At 44.7% G+C, this 18,808-nt stretch overlaps 1 long non-coding RNA gene across 1 annotated transcript; it reads right to left on the bottom strand.

Moving 5' to 3' along the window:
• Positions 1-3,435: 3,435 nt before the first annotated feature.
• On the bottom strand, positions 3,436-18,795 carry LOC138491518 (uncharacterized). Its single transcript, XR_011276027.1, has 2 exons — positions 18,726-18,795; positions 3,436-4,262 (listed from the first exon to the last, which is right to left on the bottom strand). It is a non-coding gene; the product is annotated as an uncharacterized lncRNA (long non-coding RNA).
• Between the last annotated feature and the right edge of the window lie 13 nt (positions 18,796-18,808).

Below are 18,808 nucleotides of genomic sequence, written 5' to 3'. Positions count from 1 at the left end.
GGAGCGCTGTTAGGGAGAATTCTCATTTCATGGCTAATTTCCCTTACCTAGTGAGTCCCTCAGCAGCTTTGCTGGATCTCTGGAGTTATTTGTTTCCACTTGGTAAGAATGTGAGCTTTTCCCCCACTCTTACTTGGGTTTTGCTATGTGTTTTTACCTGTTTTTGGACTCTGGAGTACACCACTTCAGTAGCCCCCTTCTTTTGTGTGCCACACAGCACCTTCCATGCAGTGACACAGAGTTATTGTTCAGACTTCCCACCGACTCCATTTCTGAGGCTGACTACTGTCCCCCAGAAAAGGGTAAAGTTACCATTAACTTTACTTAGTCAAATTAACCACAGATCCAGTACACCCCATCTAACGTGGAGTACTGGAAGGGTCAACGCCTAGCCCTTTTTAATCTGTACCTCCTAGAGAATTGTTTCGCTCTTAACATTTAGACATGGCTGGTGGCATTGGTATCTACCCTAATTTTCTACCGCGGTTATCTTATATAACCGTGGTAATATTGTAGGCTATTGTGTTAGCCTCAAACTTAAACCCGCTTGACCAAATGCTTTTTCTTTTGGCTCCGGTGCGGTTTAGTCGCCATTTCTTTTTGTTAAACTCCTTCTTGTGTTTTACTTTGCGCGGCAAACCAGGTTTTCCTTCTTTGTTCACTGTCTTTTGGCGGGCTTCTGCAAAGAAGCCCTCCTCAAGGCGCCTGGGAGTCTAGGGGGGCTGAATGTGAGGGAGGGGTTTAGTCACCCCCTGCACAGGGTATCCTAGGAAACCCAAGTCGCACTTTTTCATGATTGGCTGAGGCGGTTGTCTGGGCTGGACAACCCCCCTGCTGGGTGATTGACAGCCAGGCTGTGTGAATGGGGTATTTTCGCATAAAAGGCAGGTCTCTTGGGCTGGAAGACAGAGTCGCCACTGGAACTACAAGGAACCGAAGAGAAGCGGAGGAAAGGTCGCCTGCTGCAACCATGCCGTCCCAGTGAAGCCCTGCTGCAGTCCTAAGCTATCTACCCTTCAACGACTAAGAAGATCCAGTCCGGAGTCGTCTTCCCTTAAGCCTGGCGGGGATAACCAATCTTCTTCAGCCAGAGGTCCCCTTCGTGGTCGAAATCGCTGCACACTGCTGTAGTGGTCCAGATAGCCACCTGAAGAGCCTCTCCTGTTTTTAAGGAGCGCACCCTTTATTCATCGTCGCTGCTGCCAGCCTCATCCCTGTATGGTGTAGACCCCCTTCATCGTCGTCCTTCGTGCCGAAGCCAGGAATCGTGGGTCTAAAGGAAAATACCAGGAACAACTGCTGTGACACCAGCTTCTTCTTTGAAAAGGTACTGTGTCCTGCTGGAGGAATTTTGGGTGAAAGCCCTATTTCTCGCTTCTAAGGCTTGCCCTTATTTTTCCCTCCTTCTTATAACTTTTGCTTCCGAACATTTGACAATATCTAAAGTACTCTTGGCAACTTTGAATCGCAAACTATCCGGCGTGTGATCCTCGACACAGGAACCCGATTCAAATTGACACTGGCTCCGGCCTCTTGACTCTTGCATTTGTCCATAAGTGATCTTTGATTCTGTTTGCCTAACTAACATATTGCCTATGATTTTTGCCCCCAACTCTCTCTGGGTATCTCAGGTGCCAAGTGTGTTTTTGGCCCGGTAGCATTTCTAGCCGCAGATATGCGTTTATTTAGTAGACTGAACTGTCAAAAAGTGATCGCAATCGTATTCACGGTAATGTGTATTGTTCCATAATACTGGTTCTCTCAAACACAGGGTACTTACCTTGATTCCTCCCGTACAAAGTGAATTGGTCAGTTGTAGTGTATTTAACGTGTGGTTTTAATTTTAATGGAAGTGTTGTGTTGATAACGAATGGTTTTAAAATAAATGTACTTATATGTTTCTACCTGAAACCTTGAGTCAGTGTTTGCTTGAGTCACAGTAATTGTGGTCCCTTTGTGTAATCTCTTCTACTGCTCATATACTCTTGAGATAAGCCTGGCTGCTCCGCTACTGCTACCACTTTTAATATAGTAGTACAGGCTTGTACCAAAGGTAAAACTTGTATTGCCACCTGTAGTCTTAATTGTGTGTAGTGGTCCCTAAGGGCACTGCACGGGATTCTGCCTAACAAGCGCTCTTTCACCCTTTCCTTGCCCATAATTAATTGTGCCATACTGAATCTGTCCCCATTATTAGATTTCATCTTTTGTCCTGGTCCTTCATCTTTGACCCTAATTCTATGCCCATGTTCCTGTTTGGTTAGTGTTGGGCCTGCTGCAGGGACTTGTTCTTTAAATCCAAGAGATTTTATTTTTATGCCTCCAATATCATCCAGTATGGCAAATGCAGTATTCCAGAGTTTTTAATTGAGTCAAATCCTGCTAAGATAGGTCACAATTTCCTCTCTAGCATATCTTCTAGGAGATTAATGTCGCCATCCAATGATGCCAAACTAAAGTCCCTTTGGATGGATTTAGGGTTCTATCATCTGCCCCTTCACCTCGTCTACCTCTACCCAAAACTAGTTGGGCTTTAATTATTAGAGGGCCTTGTTGCTACATCCTCTGTAGCTACCCCTTGCCGAGCCACAATAGAGCCAGCCAATCCATGGCTGACAACTGCCTCTATAACTCACTGCATTCATTTTTCACGGTCCTCCAGCTTCCCTGCTACGTTTAAGGTAGGCATTTCAGCGATAGCAGTGTTAGCTGTTCCCTGAGTAATTTGTGTTTTCTTGCTTTTCTTCGTATCCCTTTGCACAGCATGTTCATCCTTTGCCTTACATTTTACCATATTCAAAACAACAAGTATAGCAAACAGCACCTAAAACTCCTTGGAATAGTGTGCAAAATGTAATGTGCAATGGGCAAATATAATGAGTAGGTAAACAGACACCTGCTTAAGAGCAGCTAGATCGAGAGCAGACAACTTAGTAATTTAACACAAAAAAAACAAGCTAAAAGTCCAACCTTAAAATCTAATCTAAAAACACTACTAAAATTACTGATCACTAATAAAAACCTGGGTTCAAAGTCTGTACAGAATTAAAAATGTGAAGTTTGACAGTGCTCTGTTGATAAATTAAATGCACCTTCACAGTAAATATAATGCAGCACTATTTTTTTCTTTTAAAAACAAAAGATATGATATCCGTAAATATAAAACAGAAATTAGCTGTTAAGATACACTGTGGGGCCTCACCAGTCCAAAATAAGCATTGGCAAAGCCGCTAGTTTTGACTTTTTTGCTTAGTACTGTGAAGAATTGTGGGTTGGTATTATAAAAATGTATTTGAATACATATTGCTTTTGTATTCCTGCTATGACATTTTGAATACATTGTTTTTATTCAGAAGAATAGTAGAGATGAAGGCGTTTTTTGGAAAAATTATTGAAATATTTTGTACATGATGAACATTACTCTGAATATGAAAGTTTGAAGTTATTATACCAAAAATGCATTTATTGTCCATATTGAAGTTTGTTTTGTAATTTAGCCAATCAATTCGTTGATTTGTAATAGTTTTCCATAGCAGATGTTAATTTCACACTTATTTATTATTATAATGTCATCCTATTTATCGAACCAGATATTGAAGTCCAACAGTGCATTATACAGTATATCCATTGACTGTAGAGAGTCAATGTTCATGATTTAGGTTGTTAAAGTGAATTTCTCGGCCCCACTGTGTTCCAATCCAATGACTTCAAAGTTGATGACTTCATCTGTAATCTGTTGAGAGTAAATGATAAAGTTAGTTGCAAGTTTGGAATTAAGTTGTATATTTTTGGTGTTGATTTACTTACCTTAATACTGTTTCTTTTTGTGTTTAAAATGAGTTCTCTGTTGAAAGTTCCAATGGTTACCTGTGTAATATTTAGGTAGTCTCCCAATTCAAATTTGGCATGCACTGCTTCACGTCATAGTGTGACTTTCATGGTGTCACTTGAATCTTTTATTGTGATTGATCTGACTTGCATTTTGACTGATAGTTATGATTGTGCCTGAAATAAGGTGACAATTATACATTTTTGATTTTGTTACTTGTATGCCTTTTATATTGTATTGTTAGTAAGAAGTACTTACTTCAGCTACAGTGCCAGCAACGCTTGGAAGTGGTCTTTTCATTTTTTCCCCTGCGGACTAGAAAAGCTGTTTTGAAATTTTCCTCACACATTTCTCTTCTACTTCAAGTCCATCCATCCATCAGCCATTTACAATTAACTTCTCCAGGAATTGCCAAAGGCTCAAATTCCCCATCCTTTCAAATACACAGAGATTTGTCGGAATCAAAGAAAAGCACATTGCCATGTTTGCCATGTTTTGAATTATTGCCTCAAAGAAAAAAAGTGTAAATTTGGTATGCTCTAGGTATTTGTGAACCTTGTCTGTACCCAACTCCATTAATTTATAGAGGGATTACTATGGATGTTCCTGCCTGAAGTGTCCCTGTGTGAAAGTAAAGCGTCTCTTGGTGCCACCTTTCACCCATTGTGGCTTCAACTAGTTCTACCTGCTCACTAATAAAATTAGAGGTGGGTGTTCTGGCGAGGCAATACGTTCTTAACTGCAGAGCTCTTGCACCTAGAATGCTGCAGTCCCTGCTTGTGGACAGCAACATTTTTCAGGAAATTGTAGGGACCTGAAATAGGAGGGTCTGCAGGGGCAGAACCCATGACCTAAGTGATCTTTATTGGGGGAACAAAAAGTAAATATTACACCTTAGCAGGCAGGCCTTCGCTAATATAAGCCAGGCACTCCGTAAGGGTATACAGAACTCCCCCCCCTCCCATAAGCATTACTGTGCCATAGATTATGCACTACAGCTGAAATAGTGCAGTGGAAAAATCATGCAAAAAAATAAACCAAGCTACGGGTACTTTTTGCAGAGGCATGGTTTCTCAAATGAACCACGGCCTGATACACGTAAATAAGCTTAGCCAAGGTAGGGTGCACCTAGCTGAGGAAGGCATGGACCTAGTCATATGGAACATTGTGAGGGCATTGGAGCAGCAAGCACGTTAAAGCCAGAGAGGAGCAGCCAGTATGCATCTCCACCCTCTTACCACCCCCCAACTTTGCAATGGTTTGAAAGCTATCAGACTGATCAGTAGAACAGTCATTGTGTGGAACTAGAGAAGGGAAGGAATCACTGCACCTATGAAAAGGGGGCCTCTCTATGCTGAACAGCTAGGGTGCATTAAGGCAGTGGTCTTGAAATGGGGGGGGCTGCCTGTGCGGGGCATGACGCTCTTTAAAACAGGATTATGGTGACCGTTTTATGAGGGGCCCCAGAAACTATTTTTACTACAGGGGAGTGTGGGGGTAGTAAATAGCAAAGCAAATCATAGTATGCTTTCATGCCCAGGTCAGAAAACTCATGCTACCACACCAGTCCTCTGTTACACAAGGCTGCTGAAAAATCCAGAAAAGCAAGAAAATAGCTCCAAGCGCCACAACAAACGAGAATGAACTGGTCCCATCATTAGAGTCACAAAAAACAACCATCATAAAAAGCATTCACCCTAGACCATAAACAATGATCAAAAAAGATCTTTAATAACATAACGTTCACAACTAGCCCCGGCAAGCATAGTTTACAGGCAAACTATCTGCAATTTACTGCTGAGGTGCAATGGTTGGAAAAATCATTGCAAGGGCCAATAAATAACCCTTCAGGAACCTCAAACTATACAGAGAATGGGACAGAAATATAGAACATGCAGTAAACAGAGTCCCTGAAACTTACGTTTGTACTTATTAAATCATGTAGCATTTCCCAAAAGTGTTCAAACTTAACGTAGACGGGAGAGCACGAGTCATGGCAGAATTAGAACATTGTTCCCCGCGCCCAAAGGCTGGCACAACTTCGCCCTACTCTGAACTGAAAAGGCAATGGAAAAATCAACTGGGGTAACCAAGCTCTCTATGTTCTTTAAAATAAATGGCGTAAAAGCAATACAACAGCTCTGCCTCACGGGGATAGCATCTGTAGCTTCCAGCAGTGAAAAAATAATATTCAAAAGCATTACAAAACATACAGTCTTCGAATGCCAGACTGTGCTTCACAGAACTTCGTTAGGGGTGCTTTGACCTTAACCTGAGAACACATTACACAAATCTCAAACTAATGCATATACTGTAAACTATCTTCCCCAGCTTGAACACAAATCTCCCTTCAGTTGCTGTACAATTAATGGATTCCACTTACAGTGGCATTCTGCGATTTAACTTTTGTTTTTGTTGGATGTTGTTCAACAACTTAAGTGAAAGGAACGATCAGGCCGTGAGCAATGTTAAGAGAAATAGATATGGGGTAGGGGGGAGTGAGGGCACGGCCTAATTTGTCAAAAAAAAAAAGTGCGAGTGCCCAAAGAATCCTGGATCACTAATGCCAGCCAAGGCGGGGCTGCGGTGCCAGCGGCCCGGCTCCGTGCTAGATCGCCCCACAACTTCCCATCACACCGTTACTGCTCCATGTCACATGTTTAGCGTTGCAGCATCTGCTGTCACAGGTTAGTAGTGGGATGGATGTGGAAGGAGCACACATCTATCTTTGTTTATTTCACAACTTATTTTATTAAATGTTTTAAATCACTGAAAGTACTGTGGGATTAACTAGGTTTTTCAGGTTGGCATTATCTTGCATTCTGGCAGTCATAGTTTAACATTAAAACCACAATGATATTATTTTGGCTTAAGATGTTGCTATAAGGATTACATACTGTCATGTGGCTATAATGAGAAATTACCGTAGACCTAGAAATCAAACTATTTGAGACAAGGTTTGTGATCCTGGTCAGATCTCTTGCCCCCTCAACATCCCCTGCTATGACCTAGGATATGGCCACTGGCCACTACATGTCTTTTCTATGTGGGTTTCCTATTCATATTGAAGTGGATGTTATGTTCAGGATAGCCATCTTATCTTCTGCCTCAGCACCCGTAGTGCTGCCTTACACGTAAAAAGTAGGACAGGCACCATGCACACTTCACCGCCTGACAATAAAGGTCCGACTGCTACGCAGAAGTTCAAGGTGGACGTTATACTGAAACTACAGCATCTGGGCATTTCATTGGCAGCTCCATAAGCAACCCAATTAAATCTATGCCGCCTAATTACCTTCAATTATTTTAGCTGCCACAAGTGCCACAAGCGTTCCAGTGTTTCCCCCTGCTAGTAGCTTGAGTAACATCTTCTTTCTGCTTTGCATTCAGTTTCCATATGGGCCCATCGATTTACATGTTAGCATTGTTACAGACAGCCAGGTGAGCTTCACCCGATGTGTAAAAATCATTGGCAATGCCAACAGTTTGGGCTTTTGTGTAGGCATGGGAAAGGCACTTGCCAGGCACTGCCCTAGTGGTATTACCTGGCTATAGAAGGCAGCAGGTGGAAAATGGTGCAAATACCTGGGCTTCTAATAGTAGTGTCTGGCAAATGCCTAATACTACAAAAGCCAAAACTGTTCGCTTTTCCATTACTTGTTTTTAACAGTACTTCCGTGAAGGACATGCATAGTGCTTATAAATCAAGTGGCTGAAGGCAAACCTGGTTAACACATTTTTATTACACCAGTAGCACGCCTAGAGAGACAATTAATTAAGTCATTAACTCTAAGAAGAACTGGCAGGCGCTTCAAGTGCAAAGTTTGATGGTAAGGCTCCATTAAAGCAAGCTCAAAGAGTTCCAATGAGGTGGCGTTTTGGCGAGCAGGGGACGGAACTGGGTGGGAATGGCTTAAGGGATTAGAATGGATATGGGCACTGGGCAGTCAATGGGTGGGCAAATAACAAAACACCTACAAGCTGTGTGTGCCTCCTCATATGCCAGTTCTCCATATCTGTACTCTAATACAATGGTTTCGCTAAGTGTACCACCAAATAGCCCAACCTACAAAAGGAGCAAGAACAATTTCAATGCTTTAAAAAGAAGATGGCACAATACGAGAGAAACACCAATAAACAGACCTGGCAATCAAAGTCCAGCATGTTTAGAGTAGACTTGGAGGTCGGAGTGAAGGAGTCCATGTGTATTTAAGATGCTAGTTAGGAAGCAGATAGTCACACGTGAGGGTTCTCCGTCTGGCCGAGATGGAGAGTGGGAGCTCATTCACTAGCAGCCTCAGAGGGGGAGTAACTCGGGACAGCAGAGCAAGTGACAGTGTGACACACTGCTAGTATAATAGCCTAAGGCCGCAGATGTGCAGGAAGTAGAGCATACAGCCCGGCCCTGGCAGAAACAGGCAACAGGTCGCCTGGAAGAGCCAGTGAGGGTAATGGGGGTGATGGGTTCCGCAGTTGGCAAGAATGTTCCCATGCTAACACTTTCACGAATGCAGACTCCTTTTCAGCAATCAGGCAACTGCGAAGTGCAGCGTGTTCGTTCATTTGCAAGTGCACTGGGCCTGTGGGGTCAAGAGAAGTGGCGGTCGTTTGCATGCTTCATAATAAGCCTGTGTGTTGGAGCATTACTGGTGGGAATGGTGCTGCGCCTTGGGGGATTAAGGGCATCCTCATGCTTTTACATCTCTATCTAGGGCAGAGCTTGACTCAGAAAAGGGCCTTTCTGCTGTTAGAGGGAATTCTTAGACATGGCAGGATGGCATAGCAGAGATATACTAGCAAGAAAAAAAAAGACCAAAAATATAACATGCACAGTTTAATATCAACTGGACTGGAGTGAGAAAGTCCAGCCAGGCGACCAGAAGTCCACATATATGCAAGGGCTCCACAAGGGCAATGCAGCCGTCAAAGGTAGAGCAGGTTTCCTGCAAACCAGGGAGGCTGGCCGGGCACCTGTGCCCCAGCCAGACACGCCTTAGGTGCTGCAACGCTAGCGAGAAGTGCACAGCCCCTTTGACCCCCGCCAGGTTGCGCGTGTCAATAACTGCCTTGCTCATACGATGTGTGTACAATGCAGTGGCAACCAGTTTCCTGGGATTGCCCAAGTACCATCTTAGTCATTTATTTAGTTTTGCAGAAAGGCAAAACCTTGGAATGCTGAGTTTGCTACCACCAACATGGTGCCTGGTTATTCCACCCGGCAGCTTCGCCTGTGCCGCACCGATATTTATTGGATGGTAGTTTAGACTTGATCAATTTTCAAAGATTAAGATACCTCTATGTAGTTTAGGTCAGATCATGAGCTCGGTTTGTTAGCAGGAGCAGCGATTCACATCCAACAAACCAGGGGATCGCCTTCAAGGGATTGCACTTGCAACCAGAAAAGCCCTCTCTTTGGTCGAAATGCCATTTGTGTGAATTTGATATTTAGTCAAAAGTTGGGCACTGCATGTTTTATATTTGACAGGCAATTCCTTCAGGCTTGCGGGTGCAATATTTGTGCGAGAGCCTGCTTGCAGACGCTGCTAGTCTCCCCTTCACCTTCTGCAATCACAGACCTGTGCTGTATCCTGGGCCCCACTCAGGCCCTCTTCAGGGTCTCCTTGCAGGTCACAGATGGCTCTGGGGAAGACATGAAAGGCTGCCCCTTTCCTTCTTTCAGCTTGTGCATTCATCGCTGCCTTTCTCGAGTCCACAAACAAACAAAAAATTCAAAATATGTATAGTTTACAATACAGAAATAAAAATGTCCTTGTGCTTCCAAACAAAAAAGAAAGGTGTGGCAGGCGGGGGATCTCCTTGGCTACTGGTCTGCTGTGTGTTATTTTTTCTTAGAATGGGTTCCGACAGGGAACAGGGACGAAGCCAAAGGCAGCCCTGCCCCCCAAAACATGTACATGCGCTCTCGGTCAGCTCACAAGAGTCCACCCACTCTCACCAACAACGATTTGTTATTGCGAGAGTGTACGGCTGCCTCCTGGCTGGCGCCACGCTTGCGGGTAGCTGGGGTACTGTCAGCATGGCCTCAGCGAGAGATTGCATTCATGAAAGCAAGTTAACCCTTACGTGTGAACTTTCTTTGATGAATGCCTTGAGCAGCGAGCCTTGATCAAGGGCAGCTGCAGAAAAAGTGCTGGTGCCAAAAAAACTGTGCCGGTGTTGGCCACCGGCAAACACCGGCACAAATTAAGCACTGCTGAGGGGCGGGGAGGTATTTGTTCAATGTTGGATTGAGAAGCCTCCCCGCCTCTCAGCCTCCCCACCTTTCTTAATGAGAGCTTGGATGGCCAAAATCGGTAACCTTTCTGTGCACGGAATCACAACAGCAAATCTAATTGAGCTTTTGTAAAGTAAAAGCAAATTCATTGTGAATGTTCATCCAAGCCCAAAGCGCCCTGTGCCACCAGAAGCAGGAATCAAAGAGCACATTCATCAGGGCATTTGAATCATCTCCGGCCTGAGACTACACCTGGCGGTTTATGCAGCACACGCTGTACCACACAGCGGCTCAAGCAGTCGTAAAATATGAAATAAATGTTGGTGTTCATAGTTAGTTTAAAAGTGTATGATGCATGCATGACTGGTGAATCATTCACAAAGGAAAATGCTTCATGATTTGGCCGACAGAGCATAGCCCTGCATCGTAGATAAGTTACTGGGGACAAGCAGTGACACTGTCGAAATACAAGTGTAATAAGTCCAGTGACTTCTACTTTAGGGAGGACCTGGGGTGGAATACAGACATTAGTGTATGTTCGGAGGGGAGCATTGCCATTCTAGATAAGGAAGACACTGATGCATTACCACTATAACAAAATACCACAAAATTAGGTGTATCCCCTCCAGACAAAATCTAACAGGTGTCTGTCTACCTGGTTGGGCTATATGACCTGAATGTTAATGGTTCCGTTTGGGATTTACAGTTGCGGGCTGGGGAGGGGGCACACATAGGAGAGGGGCAGCGGGAGTCCAGGACGGGGCGGGAGTCCCGGCCATTAAGAAAACACCCCAAAAAAGGGGATGGTTGAGCTCAAGGTGGCAACTCTTAATCTCAAAAGGACTTAACTCACCAAAAAAGGTCATCCATATAATAACATGTTCCAGAATCTCCGGCTCTAAAGGCCACTGAGGAAGGGTGTGGTGGGACAGATGTTATGGGCCTCCAACAAAGAACATAACAAGGAAGGGGTGTGAATTGTGCTGGTGAGATCCTTTCAGATGAAAGAGCTCCAGTCAAGAGAGGATTTGGTGGGAGATTTCTGGAGTTCACGGGACAAATAGACAGGGTCATGTTCACACTGGCCATGGTATACACACCCAAATTGGGCCAACTTGCCTTCTTGAGAACATTAGCACTCCCTGTTCTCTAGCCTCTGAGTGAAGTATATGTGGGGTTTTTGTGAGGTTATCTGCCCCCTGCCTGTTTCTGATTAAGCCCCCCTGGTAGGGATGGATCAGCCTCGGTAGATACCTTTCCAACCTTGTTGCCAGCACCAGTGTGGAGAGCTTAGCGTCAACGATAAGGAGTGATTTTGGTCTGTACACTTGGCAGTAGGTAGGGTCTTTACCAGGTTTTGGGAGCACTACTATCTCTGCCTCCAAAAAGGAGGGGGGGTGCCCATGCCATATGGCGTTTAACACCTTTGCCAGTGGCCCGGCCACCAGTTCCTGAAACCGTTTATAAAAATCTGCAGTGTAGCCATCCTCCCCTGGGGCTTTCCTGCTCTTTAGTTTCCCTATGGCTGTCACCATCTCTTTTATTGTAACTTGGGCTTCCAAGACTTCTTAAGCGTCAGTGAAGAGCTACGAGATGGTGAGGCCTTCCAAATAGGTTTAAAAGGAATTGTCCCCTGGTTCCTCCCTGTACAGTTCCTCACAGTACTATTAATATAGACCACTTTGAGCCGGCGTCAGAAAAGCAATAGGGGACCATGGACAACTTGATCTTCGACTCAGTCTCCCTGAGAGAGTGGTTATGGGCACCCCAGAGAGATCTCACGTAGAATCCTGCGACACCCCATCCTAGAGGTGTTACGGACAATCTGGAAGGAAGGGAATAACATGGTGGATCACATGGCCCTCCCCACTGAGTTGCATCTGGGCCCCCCTGTTAGTACCTGATAGCGGAACCTTTCAGTTTCAGAAATGGTATGAGGCGGGCTTAAGCAGAATGGGGCAGATGTGGGACAACGTGGAGTTCTTATGAATGGGGAAATTGGAGCACCTTCTGCAGGTTGGCCTACTCTCAATTCTTTAATCGCAGTGGAAGGGAGCTCTCAATGATATGCGATGGAGAAACAACGGGCATATAGACTTTACCCCTTTTGAATTAGCACTCATACACGCATGCTATGCTGCCCTATGTATCTATTTTGTATAAGGTACTACTGAAGGCAGAATCTGTCCAGGACCTGGTTGCTAGGGAACGATGGGCAACCAGCAGAGGGAAATAACCGACGATCTATAGCTAGTCATGTGTAGAAGGGTCACAAAATAACCCCCCAGAATAGGATGCAGGCAATTAAGATCAAACACTGCTGGCACCACCATCCGGCCCCATTGGCTAAATGTATCCAGGCGCAGACTCACGGGCGCAGGAGATGCCGGCAGCCTGGCACTGACTATTACCACATGTGATGGGGACGCACCCATATACAGATCTACTGGAGGAGGTCAAGAGAACTATCACCATGGGGCCTCCGGGTTGGGGTATGGGACACAAATGAAGGGGTAGACCAGGGAAATCACATGACCCGCACCATGATGGTGGCGGACAGGTGATGTGTGGCACAATGTTGGAAACGTGACAAACCCCCCACAGAAGAGGAAAGGCTCAGGAAAGTCAGGGGAATATACGGAATGGAATACATGATGCATAGCCTTAATGAATCAAGTGTTAAGATTGGAGAAATGTTGTTGCCTTTTTTTGCAAAATATGGTAACTAAATTGAAGAAACAACCTCAGATGCACATGGTAAAGTTTGGACACTGCCTCGCACCTCATACGGTTACATGTACTATACAGTTAGGGGTGATCATGAGGCATTTACATTTTTTTTTAATTCTGCATGCCAATGCACTGTCCAATGTTATTTTACAAAATGCCAATAGAATTTGATTTAAAAAAAAAAAAAAAGAAACTTGGCTAGCTTTCATGCCAGCCAAACAAAACTGTGGCCCTTGGCACCCTGTTTCAGAATGAAGCAATATTGCAGATGCTGAGAAAGACGCACACGCTTCCCACATAAACAATCCCCAGACAAGGGAAAACTATGCCAGCGAGCATCTGTGCACCAGCATTCAGCTGTCAGGGCAAATTAATTACAAGCATAGCACCACCATGCCCTTTATATACAATAGACACATTCTCACAGGGGCTATGCGACACTGCAATATTCTTAAGCAGACGACTGAGTCAAATTTTGAGTATCGCTGGGCCATTGTAACTTTCTTTCAAGGTAGTAGTATGGTTTATCTGTATAGCACATGTACAAAATTTTACAGGTGTTTCAAAGCACTCAAGGAGGAGGGAACAGTGGGAAAAAACAAACAGTCATTCAGAGCCCTTGAATTTCCGAATGATTATAAGTCTGATCAGGGGCAGTAAGGTACAGGAAACAAGTACATATGTAACATACAACAATGTAGCCAACTCTTTCAGGTCTGACGACGATCCTTAGTTTTTCAAAGTGCCTTGCAGAAAATAGGGTAAGAAAGTGGGGGCTTGGGAGGGGGGCAGAAACTGTACACTACTAGGTTTGAGTGGGCCATAAAGTTCTTGCATAGCAGCGCGACATAAAGACAGGGAGGGTTGAAAGGGGTAAGGAGCTAAGGTAGGGAGGGAAAGGGGGAGGCAGGAACAGAGGCGGGAACAGGTGGAGTACAGGGCACTACTACGCTCAAAGTTAATCAAGCAGTTTGCAAGTAGCAGTCTAATGCAGGGGTGTGATGGTAGGGTGGGAGAGATGAAGAGGGTGGAAAACAGAGGGGCGGACAAAACAAACAGTACATGAGGATAAAAGATGAGAGCACGGAAAGAAAGGGAGGAGGGGTGTGGAGAGTGGAATGGAACAGAACTGCTCTCTGTAGAAGCACTGGAATTATTTGCTTGTACCCACTGAAGGTGCTGTCATGTGTACAAGTTGTATATGCACCGTACACATAGCAACGTTGCACACAAGGGCACCGGCAAGCACTGGATAATGGAAAACCAACCATGGACTTTGCCATGGTTTGTTTAGTACATTCAGCTTCTGCCGTTCAAGCCTGCACATGCAGCGCCCCTAGGGACCGCGGAGGGTCTATGTGCTCTTCCAAACTAACAATCAATATATAAATGTTGAACATATAACTGTGCCAAAAGGATAGCAAGTTTTTTTCCTTTATATTAAAAAAAAAAACTTTATAACAAGATAGTCAGTCACTCTACAGCATTGGTCTGAACTTCTGGGACCCCAAGCCCCCACCCCCAAAGAAACATTTACCTGGCTTGGGCCCCCTTATACACATGGACTCCAATCAGTTGCAAACGGTTATCGCGCACTGGTGTAGAATGGTGTCCCAAATGGAGTTGTAGGTGCCAAACACTACATTTTCAAAATCATTGTTTGCAATAACTCAAATTAGAGGACAAATATTTGTAAAAAGCATTCAGAATTTTTGCTACGATATAGGACTTCACTAAAAGTAGCGTTGGATATTTATTTCCCACAAAAGAAAACAGCCAATATTGCTGTTCTACTGCAACGTTTGACATGCAACTGATGTTGTATTTAAGAAAAACTGTTACAGCTTTGAGATTACTATCAATGCTGTAACTTGCAAGTTGGACAGAGGCATATTTGAGAACTAGTGTGAAGGGTGGGCCTGTCTTTCAGAAGCCAGTCTGTCACTATTTGGTTCAATTTTGCAATAGCCAACCGCAGATTTTCTTCCACCTCCAGCTTGGATCAATATTTAGTCTTTAGGGCTGTAAGTGCGAGAACACAATCTCGCATAGGTCAGAGGTGCTGAAACAGTACATCGACTGCACATTTGTATACATTTGGAAACTCAGCCGACACATTTTGCCAAAAATCCACCCAAAGACAATTTTCTGAATTGGCTGTCCATTAGGCGGTCACTTTGAAGCTTCATTAGTTCCTCCTGAAGGTGTATTGGGATGTGGGCCCCTGCGTCTGTTAGGAAAGGCTGAACCACCCACTCATTGACAGTACAATTGTCCTCTAGACAGTACTTTGCGAGACATGGTTTCCCATTAGTTCAGCAACACACGAAAGACCATACCCAGTCTCCTCAGGAGCCTCTGCTAATAATGGAGCCTCACCGGTAATTCAGACACTGCCATCCAGCCCTCATAATACAAAGCACCAGCTTCTTGTTGAATGCTGATATTTTTGCAATAGCAAATGTGGTTTCTGTGCCTTGCAGAGGTTTACAAAATGTGACTTTTCAAAGATGTCAGCAAGGTAAACTAACAGTACAAGCCAGCTCTTCTTTCGTCTGATCTAAACACAGGAGAAAGTCCCTCACTTTGTTCCCGAGTTCATAAATGCGATTTAAAAGCTTTCCCCTGGATAGCCACTCAACCTCTGTGTGAAACAAATCATTTCTGTACATAGTGTGGCAAACAGACAGGCTCTTTTAGGGTGCATCTTAATAAAATGAACCATCTTCACACCAGAAGTCAGCACCTCTGAGTTTATTCTCCATACTGCGCACAGCCAAAGCTTCCTGTTGTATCATGCAGTGTGTGCACAATATATGTCAAGCTACCGCCAACACTTAACCCAGATCTAGCACCACACACTGAAGGAGCACCATCCGTGCAAATACCAACACACGCCTCTGAGAAACTAGAGAGTGTTTCACCACCCAGTCCCTGGGATCCAGTGTTCAGGTGGATAGGGAAGGGCCATTGCTTTTGGATCCCGACCCTGTGGGTGGACAAGCGAGCATCACCTGGGTAGGAGGTCCTTGGGAAGAAACATCCCATGGTGAAACGCTGTATTCCCGTTTATACCTACCCCAATCCCAACTTGGGATACCAGTGACTACAACTCCCTACACTACATGTGTCAATCCAATGAGACGAGGAAGAGTGAGGGTATGAAGATTACCTATATGACTTCCCAAGAGCCACGAGGCCAGGCACATCTTCCTACTTTCACACCTGACTTTCATTAACTCTTAAGTGCCACAATAAAAGGTGGCGAGAACACACTGAGCAAGGCTGGAGACCGGACAGAGCCGACACTGCAGAGCTGAAGCAGAGGAGAGAAAATCTAGAGAGAACAAAGCGCAAGTTGTTCCTTCGTGGAGCTGACTGCAAGCTTGCCGGCGTGTCAGAGAAAGGGACACGCATATGCATAGGTGCTAGGAGCAGCCCGCTCCCCTTCTGACGGCGAAGGTCAGGGGGCAACCAGAAGAAGCGGCAGCATTCGCGGGAGGCGCTGCTGACACGAACTGAAGACACGCGACCGGTGAGTGATGTGAGACGGTCATGTGTGGGATAAAGAGAAACTCTTCCAAGTGAAGGTTACCCGCGTAATAGGGCAGTTTCTTTGGGCAAAGTGTGCAAGAAGTCACTAAGAGGAAATGGACGGTGAAAAGCAAATGTATCTTGTAATAGTGAGACTGGGGCAAGGCTGCAAAAGAGGCTTTGCGAACATTGTGAAAAGGCCAAGAGGCCTAATAGGATTTGTGAATACCATACATTGTGAAAGGGCCATGTGAGGAACAGGAAAAGTTGAACAAAGCATTTTCCTGAATTTGAAAGTGTTCTGGAAACATCAAAGTGGTCATGTAAAGGTCTGAGCAAAATCCTTAGTTTCGAATGTTTTCGATCCAGAGGTCCTAAAGAAGAGTGAAACGAGGAGGTTGAAGGCTTGGGGAGGAGAACCCTACGCCGTGGCTAAAGACAGAAGCATTGTAGGCTCGAGCACAGCAGAGCGAAGTCTATGTGAACTTGTGGTTTAAAGGAAGCATTGCAGGCTTGAGCCCGGCAGAGGGAAGCTTGTATGAACTTGTGTTTAAAGACATTGGACAAAGGAACTGTTTATTGGTGCTATGGCCTAGGAAGCTATCAATTCTGTACTGATAGAGGACAGATCAGTGATGCTGCGAAAAATTGTGGTGTTGGACATAGGGATACGTTTGCATTTCTCTGCTGCATCGTCACCAAGCATTACCCAGTTGGACTGTGAGAATTATTGGCAGAATCACTTTCTCAGCATCTGTAAAATGCGTTTTGTTTTTGCCCAGATAGCACATGCTTTCAAAGAATTTGCAGATACTGATGCCACATTTTTAAGTGGCTTTGCTTTTTTATGCCTTGCAGCTGCCGTACAAAGAAATCCCTGTTCTTTGTTAACTAGGCATATTTATTTCCAAATGCCACATTCATTTTGTTGGCTTCAGGCTGTCATTAGCTAATGTAGCACCACAAACTGCAGCTTAACTTCTCCAGCAACCGCAATCCTTGTGAACCCAAATTCCAAATAAGAGTCAAAGTTCCGTATTTATGCATTTCTTGTTTCCACCTACCATTCTTGTGGAGAGTCTTACTATCTTTGAGCACACACATACCATCTCAAAAAGGACTTGTATTATACTAATTGGGCGAACCCTCCACCGAGCAAACCTATACTTTATTTACGCCCACTTCTTTATACCAAGGGAGGCATGCACTGGTCCAGAAACCCTCAACCCAGGTCACTTAGATTTAAGCAGACAAACAGCACTACACCAATTGCGCCAAACCCGATTAATTACAAATGTACCTAATGTGTTCTTCAAAAGCCAACGTTTATTCATGTTTGGCGCTTGTCCAAAAGGTATGTTGCCAACACGTGTCACGACCTTGGAAAAAGGTACTCTTCAGGGCTACATTACCATTTCCATATCCACAAATTAACCCCAAATGTGCATGCAGCCCTCTAGTCAGAGAGACAACACCCTTGAAAAACGGAACTCTGTCCAATACAGACAGAGGAAAAACGGAGGAGGAGGAGGCAATCAAGACAGTCATCTTGTGATCCAGCAGACTCTGGCCGGTACAGCTCAATGCACTGCCTGGAAACAGTGACTGGTAAAGTTTGGAAGGCACATCGCCCTGCAATGTTCCAATCAGAACCCCTCACCTGTTAAAGGAAGTGCAAGGAGCTTCATGCCGTAGCGCTCCCTCTGCTCTTCATACAGAGCCCCAGGCTGCCACAGCACTGAACTCCAGCATATATATCACCATACCTCTCAAATGAATCCACTTTTGGCGGTTATGACCCACCAGAGAAAGTGTTCACACACCCACCAAACTCTTTATCTGTCCATTCTCTTCAATGGACTCTCACCCACCTATAAGGGAATTGTGTGTTTTCACCCGCCTTTCTGGCTCAGAGGTTGAGACCCATGTATCACTCCTGGACCAGGAGGGCTCAGCAGCCCCAGAGGCATCCAGAAAAAGAAGCAAGTATGCAACTGTGGTAAACATAGGATCGAAACCTGGTGGGTGAATTCGCGTTTTTTTTTTTTTTGTTTTTTTAAATTTGTAGAGCGCTCCTCGCCCAAGGGTATTTGGGCGCTAGGTTCGAACAGTGAAAGTGTTCCAGAAATAAGGGTGAAGAAACGTGGCTTGTACATTGTACAGTTGTGTAGAAAAACCCGTGAATACAGCAAAACGCCACTGCCATTTGAAGGTGAAAAACATGCAAGTGAGTTATGCAAACAATAAAACCAACTTGCTGACACTCGAATCTGCAAAAACCATCTACCCAGAAAGTCCCACGGCCATAAATATCTTCTGTTTCGGGGCGGGTGGACACACAAAAACTCGCTGTTGCTACAACCGAAATCAAAATATCAAACACAAACCGACCAGCACCTAAATACACCTGTTCGTGCATAGCCTGGAGTCGCCCACACTCGAGGATTCTCTTCTTAAGCACGTAGACGCACACGGACTAC

Source organism: Ambystoma mexicanum, chromosome 10 (assembly GCF_040938575.1).
Source record: "Ambystoma mexicanum isolate Mex_15411 chromosome 10, UKY_AmexF1_1, whole genome shotgun sequence".
NCBI lineage: Eukaryota > Metazoa > Chordata > Amphibia > Caudata > Ambystomatidae > Ambystoma > Ambystoma mexicanum.
This window is presented reverse-complemented; position numbering and strand designations above follow the sequence as displayed.